The 9,922-nt window shown below is 42.0% G+C and overlaps 1 long non-coding RNA gene across 1 annotated transcript; it reads right to left on the bottom strand.

Moving 5' to 3' along the window:
• Positions 1-2,753: 2,753 nt before the first annotated feature.
• On the bottom strand, positions 2,754-4,492 carry LOC119275921. Its single transcript, XR_005136065.1, has 3 exons — positions 4,016-4,492; positions 3,298-3,929; positions 2,754-2,992 (listed from the first exon to the last, which is right to left on the bottom strand). It is a non-coding gene; the product is annotated as an uncharacterized LOC119275921 (long non-coding RNA).
• Between the last annotated feature and the right edge of the window lie 5,430 nt (positions 4,493-9,922).

Raw genomic sequence — 9,922 nt, 5'->3', positions numbered from 1 at the left:
TCTCCTCTGGCAACGAATGGCCCGCAGCACCGCGCCGGAGAACCCTCGGAAGCTCCCCGTTGCATCCCCTATTTCCGTCCGTCGTAGACGCGGGAAAATCAGTTTAGGTAGAGAACCGTGTCGGTACAAGCTGTAAACTACGTCAGTTCAAGTAGGGTAATAGAAACGCGAAACGGAATAGCCCGGTGTAGATGTTAAGAGCTTTCCAACGATATATTACACGACCCGTTTCGATGAAATGACCATCAGTTCAACGAGATAAAAATCATCAGTACAACTGTGTCAACCCATCATCTCAAATAGGGTAACAGAATAATATTTTGTTATGCAAAACAGAATAGCCCAGAATATTATGTTTTGTGTAACAGAATATTATTCTGTTACCCTATTTGAGCTGATGGTTTCACACGGTTGTACTGATGATTTTTATCTCGTCGAACAGATCATCTTTTCATTGAAACGAGCCGTGTAATATATCGTTGGAAAGCTCTTAACATCTAAATTACAAATATATAGGAACTTTTTGCAAAATCATCATGGTTTAAGAGCAGTTTTAAAAAAACTGTTTTTTGCAAAACTGAAAACGCGAATCGTATTTTGGACTCAACTTTCAAACGGTTTGTCGGAATTGAGAAAATAAGATGGCGTTGGAAAGCTGATAAAAATCCGCATCTTCCATATATCTACTGTTTTTTCAAATTATATATAATTTAAAAGTAATTTGAAAAACGATGAAATTCTTGGCGAAACGTATTTTCGCGTTTGTTTGCAAATGCTTTGTCGGATTGACGCAAATGATACGGCCTTGGAAAGCTATGGAAAATGTGCAACTTTTTGTATTGAAATGTTTTTCTAATTTCTTACGGTTTAAAAACGAATTCAAATACGGGCAAATTTGATTTCCTACGTGATTTTTTAAAAGTTTGTCGAAATGGTGCAAATAATATACCATTGGATAGCAATCGAAAATGCGAAACTTAGTCGTGTTAAACATTTCTCAAATTCGCAACCATTGAAGAGTAATTTGGAATACGGTGAGACACGTTGTGTTGTTTTTCCATCAGAAAAAACAGAGTACTTGTACTGATCTACGTGTGTGTTTGTACTGATGTATTTTTATAGAGTAATCTTGAAAGGTTCTAAAAAAGAGTACTTGAACAGATGTCTGTATGAATTTGTACTGAGCGTGTTTTCACATACTAGACTATACTCTCTTTTTTCTGTATGGTTTTCCTCATAACTTTTCAACGATTCACGGTATTATCGTCCCCGAACTTGCATGGTTTATATCGTTGAACTGAATGACAATTTTTTTAAAAAAAAAATTGTGTTTTTTAACTAACATTGTTTTCCAAGGATGTTTCTGGACTTCTCTCATTTTACGACTTGAACTTTCATCATTTGAATGTCCGTGGGGTTTCTTTTTTTTTGAGCATTTTCCCCAAACTTATCTAGGACGTCGTGTTGAACTTAGTATTTTTCATAGAGTAATTTTGAAAGGTTCCAAAAAAAGTACTTGAACGGATGTCCGTATGAATTTGTACTAAACGTGTTTTCATAGACTAACTTTACTCTGTTTTTTCTGTATGGTTTTCCTCGTAACGTTTCAACGGTTCATGGTATTATTGTCCCCGAACTTGCATGGTTTATATCGTTGAACTGAATGACAATTTTTTTAAAATGTTTTGTGTGTTTTTTAAACTAACAGTTTTTCAACGATGTTCTGGACTTCTCTCATTTTACGACTTGAACTTTTACCATTTGATTTTTTGTGGGGTTTCTTCTTTTAGCGTTTTTCCCAAACTTATCTAGGACGTCATGTTGAACTTACAACTTTTTAAATTGTGAACTCGTTGTGGTTTTACAATTCCAAAGCTAGCAAAAAGAATTGTAAGTTACTAGCTCATTTCAAGATATCAGAGATAAAAATTGTCATCACCAAAATCAAGCATTAATCCGATCAAAAGAAATGAAATACATTGACTTAACTTCCAAAAGGAATACATGTTCTACTGCGCAAAATGAACTATCAATACTGTAGATATTAGCTATTTTGAACTTCTAGTAATTCATTCCATCAGCGACTCGAGTTTTTGAAGTCTTTCTCTGCACAAGCTTTGAACATCAACAACATTCGCACCACGACACATCAAATCAGTAATTGTACCATATTTTTGTACATACAAGCATACAAAAAATCGCAGGAGCAACACAGTCTACCCCGATACGTCATTGGACTGATGCTCTGGGAATTTTAGAATCGATGAAAAAATTACCCTGGTACGGAATTTTAGAGCTCTAGGGATCTGTGCTTGTAGTAGAAGTCGAGAAGAAAAAGAAGTATTGGCTAAAACAAAAGAGTACTCATGTAAGTTAGAGTCATGTTCTTGTGCCTAGTAGAGTTACTTCTCACTGAAATCAAAATAGTGAATGTATCAGAATCCATTGATGAACAAGTGTTTTATGTACAGTGCATGTTCAGACTGTTTTTGCAGTTTTATTTGAATGGGCTACATGTTCAAGGATCTAGAAAAATCTCTATAGTTTCAGGATGAGTGTTTTATACATATTTAAAAGTTTCAGAATGAGTTGAACACACATTTTTCGTATTGCTTGCAATTCAGATCTACTCCCTCCGTTCCTAAATATTTGTCTTTCTAGACATTTCAAATGGACAACCACATACGGATATATGTAGACATATTTTATAGTGTAGATTCATTCATTTTGCTCTGTATGTAGTCACTTGTTGAAATATCTAGAAAGACAAATATTTAGGAACGGAGGGAGTACATATTTCATATGTTCATGTTTTAGCCACTGATGTAGTTATCTGAAACATTCTTAACATTCACCAGACACTCTAGTGGAAACAACGCACGCATGCGTCGGAGAGCAGCATGTGAAGAGCTCCATCAGGTGTCAGATCTCCAAGGCGCTAGATGGTGGGCGTCGCCGCCGATGCGCCTGGGCTGAACTACTCCAACTCATGCTGTTAAAGATCGAATGTAACAGTTCATTAGTTCAATTTTCAACAGACATCACATGTGCATTAACAGTTCAATTTCAAGAGCAGGAGATCACCTGAATGCTAAACCAAAATTATATGGACCGGTAAAATGTAACATGTGCATTAACAGATTAACAGTTCAATTTCAAGAGTAGAAGATCACCTAAATGCTAAACCAAAATTCTATGAACTGATATAATGGACTTGTCATGGAGATGTACACAAGTAGACCAAATCGAAACTAGATTTGATAGAATTCTATGGAAGAAGGGTGCATGGGTGCGAACTTGTCATGCAGGAGCAGGTGAACTACATGGCGCTTCGCTGACGCCGTCCTCACTTTTCTTCAAACCCCCACCGGTGTTGCTCATGTGTTTGTCCACCAAAAAAGATTTTTCACAAGGTCAGACACCTAGTACTTCTGATGTACATCTAGCATATCATAGAACACTTTCATGGCAAGCTGCCATTTTTAATTACAGTAACAAATAGCAATTCAGAAAACAAGTAAAGGATGTTCTAGTAATAGAGCATAAGGATAAATAAATTTAGAGAATTATAAACCATCATTAGATATCAAATTGTAAGATAAAGTCTCTGCTTTGAGGCATAACAACAGCTAGTCAACATGATTTTTTCCTCCAAATCAAGACTTGCCAAGAATAAGCTAGCATCTGGACTGAATCCAATGGATAGATCGATCGACTAGCTTGTACTCATACAAGAACATTTTTGCAACCTGAATACGAAGGGAAATTCAGAAGCCCTATTTAGCAACGCATTCATCTGTCCATGTTCACTCCATGACTAATAGCACTACTAAAATCACCAGGGGTGCTACAGATTTGCAAGCTCGCCTAAGATTACGGAAGCACCATCCATACTTGCGCTCCATTCCTCAGCACCAAGTTCTCTGTCACTACACAAAGTAAGAGAAGTGGCCCCAAAATCAGTTCACCTACTTCACCAGAACTAAGAAACAAATAGAAATCCAAGAGGATGAACCTGCAACATTACTAGCAGCAGCGGCGGTACGAGAAGCCCGCTGGAGTGAAGAGGGCGGCTCCCGCATCATCAGTCCGCCAGTGCAAGGGGAGGAAATCAGCAGGTCACAAAGAGGGCGGCTGCCTGGCTCGTCGTCCTAGAACTGAGGGACGCGCGCTTGTCGAACTGCTAGAGGCCGTGCAGACAGTGCCACCCGACGGCGACCAGGGGTTCCCACAACCGTCGTCGACAGCTAGAGGCGGATGAGCTCCAACATGGCGAGCCTCGCGGCCCCACCACGCCAGCGCCACCATTTCTCGCACACCTCCCGATCCACGCGATCTGCTCTGCCGAAGGAATACAGGTGGGGGCGCCAGAGGTGAGTAGTGGCTAGGATGTGTACGCAACTTTTTTACTAGAACTTGCAAGTAAACTGAAGAAACCAATAGCATAGAGATCCTGCTGAACATTTACTTAAAAATTTGCATATAGGTTGATCTTAGCTGAACTGACACAAGAAACTGTATAGGTTTTTGCATATCAAAATGCATATGAGTTGTTTGATGATACAGTACATGTTGAACTGAGCAAATTCAGAAATTTTTGCAAAAAGAAAAAGTGATTTTTTGTAGCTTTTTTGTCAATGGTCTGTTGTAACATGAGTAGTTAAGTACTAGCACCGCTACTGGTTTTTATATAAATCATGACAAAATCAAACGAAGTTAAGAACAGGCATGCTCCAGCCAATGTGGTGGGCAAGGAGATGCCTGCTGCAAGAGGAGATGCTTGCTGATATGAAGAGGAGGCCATACTGGAGAGAAGAACCTGAATATGGTTAAACAATTGCAGGGCCATCGTGTTTGCCAAAATTAAAAACCACTCAATGGACTCTCTAGTTTACTTAAATTAATTACTCAGAGGGTGATGCATTTTCATGCTTTAGAAATTCATAATGTTGACTACAAAATCTGAATGGACATAAACTAATTATTACAAATAAACATTGATTTCAATGTATGGCCCGGGTGGTTGATTCACATGTTTGTCGATAGTGGGTGTATGCATAACCACTAAGTTGTTGTATCATCCTAGATATGGAAAATGGTGTGCCAATTAGAATGCAAGGAGCACAATGCTGAAAAGAGAAAAGGCAGTGAATACGTGGTGCCCTATATAATGTTCTAGTCTGGTGATCACAGAAGGACTCTAGGGACAATAATTCAAGTGGGTACAATACTAGAGCGTAATGCACAGAGCATTTGCCAGCTGCACAATTGCCGCCTATAGAAAGCTGCAATCTATGCGGTGAAGAGATGAGGCTCTTGGATCAGAATTGACATCAAATAAACTCGCTGCAAATCATTACTTATTCAGGTGATATATCTAAACTTACAGAAATTGAAACTTGTACTGACGATATTTTTTCACAGGCACCAACTATTCTGTGCTTTTTCAAGGACTGACAACCGAGTGCACACCGAACTAATGTTGAGTTTAGTACAAAAATTCTTTGTTCATGAACTGATAGTATTTCTCCCTTTTGGACTGAAGAAAAGCACACATGTAGGCACGCAGGAGAAGCCGTTTCAAGCAACAGCCAGCATCAGCAAGAATTCAAGTGAAAGGCACTGAGGTAATAGGAAATGAACATATGACGAAGAATTGAACATAAAAGAAAATATTTTTAGAGAAGGAAGAAGATGTCAGGAGGATCTAGTGAACCTGCTATGCATACTCCTATGGACATACGGTTCCAGTGAAGTGGAGCTGATGGAAGAGGGGATCACGAGCAGCGGCGGGATGGTCGGCACTGGAGCTCGTGGCGAAGTGGACTCGTGGCGCGGTGGCGGCGGAAGGGGTCGTTGGCGCGTAGGGCAGCGGCTGGGGTGGACGTGGGGGTGGCGGCCGCGGCTGGAGCTGGGCGCAGCGGCCGCGGCTGGAGCTGGGGTGGCAGCCACGACGGGAGATGGCGGCAGCGGCCGTGATGGGAGGTGGCGGGGCGGCCGTGATGGGAGGTGGCGGGGCGACCGCGACGATGGAGGGGGAGGCCGCGGCGGCGCGCTGGTGGGGGTGGGGGAGGTCGCGGCGACGGATCAGATCGGGGGGAATGGTCGGGGACGACAGGGTTGGCTTCGGGTCAGATGTTCAGTTGGGCCTTTCCCGTGTTTAGTTTGCAGATTAGTCGGATCGCTCCTAAATAGAGCCGAGGGTAACAGAATACTATTCTATTACGGGTAACAGAATAGCCCAGCCCTGCACGCTCAACGCAAGTGCACGTCATTGTTTGAACCAGGTGTGCTACAGTACTCACACGAGTGAACTTCCCGTCGCAAAAAAACTGCACGTTGTGTTTTTTGGTACCCTTTTTGCTCTAGTTTTTTAATCATTAGTCCGAACAAGACGTGTAATATACCATTGAAAAGCTATGGATTAGGCGCTACTTCGACATGTTGAACACTTTATGAGATTCCATACGGTTTAAGAGCAGTTTTGAAAATGGTGCGGCCCATGACGAGTGGTAGCGAGCGTTTTTTCGCGATTTCTTTTAAACCGCTTGCCGGAATGAAGCAAATGATACACCGTTGGAAATATATCATTGAGTTACATCTTTTTCATATCTATTATTTTCTCTAATCCGTCACGGTTTAAGAGCAGTTTCAAATTTACTAAATCGCGAAATTCTGTTTTTTATTTTTTTAAAAAATTTAGGTACTATTTTTGCTCCAGTTTTCTAACCGTTTGTCCAAATGGGGCGTATGATAAGCCGTTGGAAAGCTATGGACGAGTCGCAACTTTCATATGTTGAAATGTTTTTGAGATTCCTTACGGTTTTTAGTTAATTTCGAATATCGTGTGGATGATGGCGAGAGGCAGCAGCCGTTTTTCATGAAATTTTACAAACCTTTGGTCGAAATGATTCAAACTATACGCCATTGGAAAGATACCGATGAGGCGCAACTTTTTCATGTAGAACACTGTCTCCGATTCCTTACGGTTTAGGAGCAATTTTGATTTTAATGAAATGCAGGCACTCTGTTTTTTCGCGATGCCAAAATCGTCGTATGTACTGCATCAGACAGAAAACCGCACTTCTTTTAGACTAAAAACTGCACTTCCTTGGACAAACAAGTGCACTGCATGATCTCTTTTTTGTGGGACGTAAATTTTCCTAAACGAGGTGGAGTGCACTTCATGTCGAGTGTTGGTGAACCGCAATACTATGAAAAGTGAACCTCGAGACTACCGTAAACGGGCCATACTACATCAAACAGAAAACCACACTTATTTAGAATAAAAACCGCACTTCATTGGACAGACAAGTGCACTACATGATTTCTTTTTTGTGGGACGTAAATTTTCCCAAACGAGGTGGAGTGCACTGCTTCAGGAAAAAAACGCACTTCATCGGACAGACATGTGCACTGCATGATTTCTTTTTTGTGGGACGTAAATTTTTCCAAACGAGGTGGAGTGCACTTCATGTCGAGCGTTGGTGAACCGCAACACTATCAAAAAGTGAACCTCGAGACTACCGTAAACGGGCCGCGACACTACCAAAAATGAGACATGTGAGTTTTTCCAAACTCACTATTTTTTACGTGCGTAGACCGAGCGAGTGGACCGCATGGACTGAGCAAGTGAACCACATGTAATGAGAAGTGAGATGCTTTCCGACGTGTCTTTGTTTTGGATCACCAAGTGAACCACAAAGGAGTTTTATGGCGAACTTCATGAGCGAACAAAGTGATCTTCAAAACATACATATCCATTCATTATTTTTAATATTTTTTCTAACATTTTATTTTGTAGTTTCATCTAAACTACCGGGCCGAGTGTAGTGAACCACACGCGACGACGAAGTGCACTGCAACTCTAGATGCATTGTTGCTTTTTTTTTTACACACGAGTGCTTTTAAATTTTTGGGAGAATTGAACCACAATATAAATCCAAGCGAGCTGCATGGGTTTTTCTTGTTGTAATTTTAAAAAGTATAAAGGATTTTCGGATTCAAGTGTACTGATTTTTTTATATGCATAGTGAACCACATTGATTTTGAAAAAATGAACTACAATACTTTGAAAAAATGCACTTCTTCGGTTCACCAAGCGCACTGCTTTTATAATGAAAGAATTTACAAACTAAGCAATAACCCATGATGCAGTGTAACAAAATTGCATCCCTTTCTTTTCTTCTGTCTCCATGTTACAATCATCCACACACAAAATACAACTCACTACACAGAGAAGTTGAAAGAAGCATCTAACCATTGTGAGGAGTAGATTCTAGAGCTATCCATTTTCCACACTAGGGGAATCCTCTTTTTTCTGAATGTTGTGGTAGAGGCGCTGATGTGCACGGACACTCATTGGAGTGCTTGGACGCCCGTCTGAGTGCACACGAACGAGCCTGAACCTCATGGCCAGGGTCCCCAAACTGCATGATATGGTCGACAGACTGGAAGGGAAGAGATGGCCCTCGCCAGACTGCACACGCATGAGCCCTGAACCGAACGACGAGCGTCTCTGAGCTGCATAACCATGGTCGACGGACCACACAGGGAAGAGATGAAGATGGCATTCTCCCGACTGCACACACACAAGTCCCGAACCACATGGCGAGCATCTCCGAGCTGCACGGCCATGGTCCACCAACCAATGGGAAGAGATGGCGCTCGTCGTACTGCACGCGCACAAGCACTGAACGGCATTGTAACGCCCTCGATGCGGCTATATCTCCCATGTGTCGAAGCACGACTTAGAGACATAACCGCATTGAAAGCAATGTCACAAGTGAGGTAATCTTCACACAACCCATGTAATACATAAGGGAAAGAGATACATAGTTGGCTTACAATCACCACTTCACACAATTACATGAATAAAGCATTACATCATCCAGATACAATCAAGGTCCAACTACGGAACCAAAATAAAAGAAGACTACCCCAAATGCTACACAGATCCCCGATCATCCCAACTGGGCTCCACTACTGATCAACTGGAAACGAAACAACATAACGAATGCGAATCTCATCGAGCTCCTCCTTGAGCTCAGTTGCGTCACTTGCACGGTTTCATCGGCAACTGCAAACGAGTTTTGGAAGTATCTGTGAGTCACGGGGACTCGGCAATCTCACACCCTCGCGATCAAAACTATTTAAGCTTATAGGTAGGGTAAAAGGTGTGAGGTGGAGCTGCAGCAAGCGACTAGCATATTTGGTGGCTAACATACGCAAATGAGAGTGAGAAGAGAAGGCAAAAGCACGGTCGAACAACTATGATCAAGAAGTGATCCTAGAACAACCTACGACAAGCATTACTCCAACACAGTGTTCACTTCCCAGGCTCCACCGAGAAGAGACCATCACGGTTACACACACGGTTGGTGCATTTTAAATAAGTTAAGTTTCAGGTTTTCTACAACCGGACATTAACAAATTCCCATCTGCCCATGACCACGGGCACGGCTTTCCAAAGTTCATAACCCTGCAGGGGTGTCCCAACTTAGCCCATCACAAGCTCTCACGGTCAACGAAGGATATTCCTTCTCCCAAGACAATCCGATCAAACTCGGCATCTCGGTTACAAGACATCCTCGACAATTGTAAAACAAGTCCAGCAAGACCGCCCGATGCACCGACATCCTGATAGGAGCTGCACATATCTCGTTCTCAGCGCAACACCGGATGAGTGCTCTGTACAACTAAAACCAGCCCTCAAGTTTCCCCGAGGTGGCGCTGCAAAGGACTCTAGTTCAGACCAACACTTAGACAAGCACTGGCCCGGGGGGGTTAAAATAAAGATGACCCTCGGGATGCGCGACTCCCAAGGGAAAAAGGCTAGGTGGCGAATGGTAAAACCAAGATTGGGCCTTGCTGGAGGAGTTTTATTCAAAGCGAGCTGTCAAGGGGATCCCATTATAACCCA

Source organism: Triticum dicoccoides, chromosome 1A, assembly GCF_002162155.2.
Source record: "Triticum dicoccoides isolate Atlit2015 ecotype Zavitan chromosome 1A, WEW_v2.0, whole genome shotgun sequence".
NCBI classification, from domain to species: domain Eukaryota; kingdom Viridiplantae; phylum Streptophyta; class Magnoliopsida; order Poales; family Poaceae; genus Triticum; species Triticum dicoccoides.
This window is presented reverse-complemented; position numbering and strand designations above follow the sequence as displayed.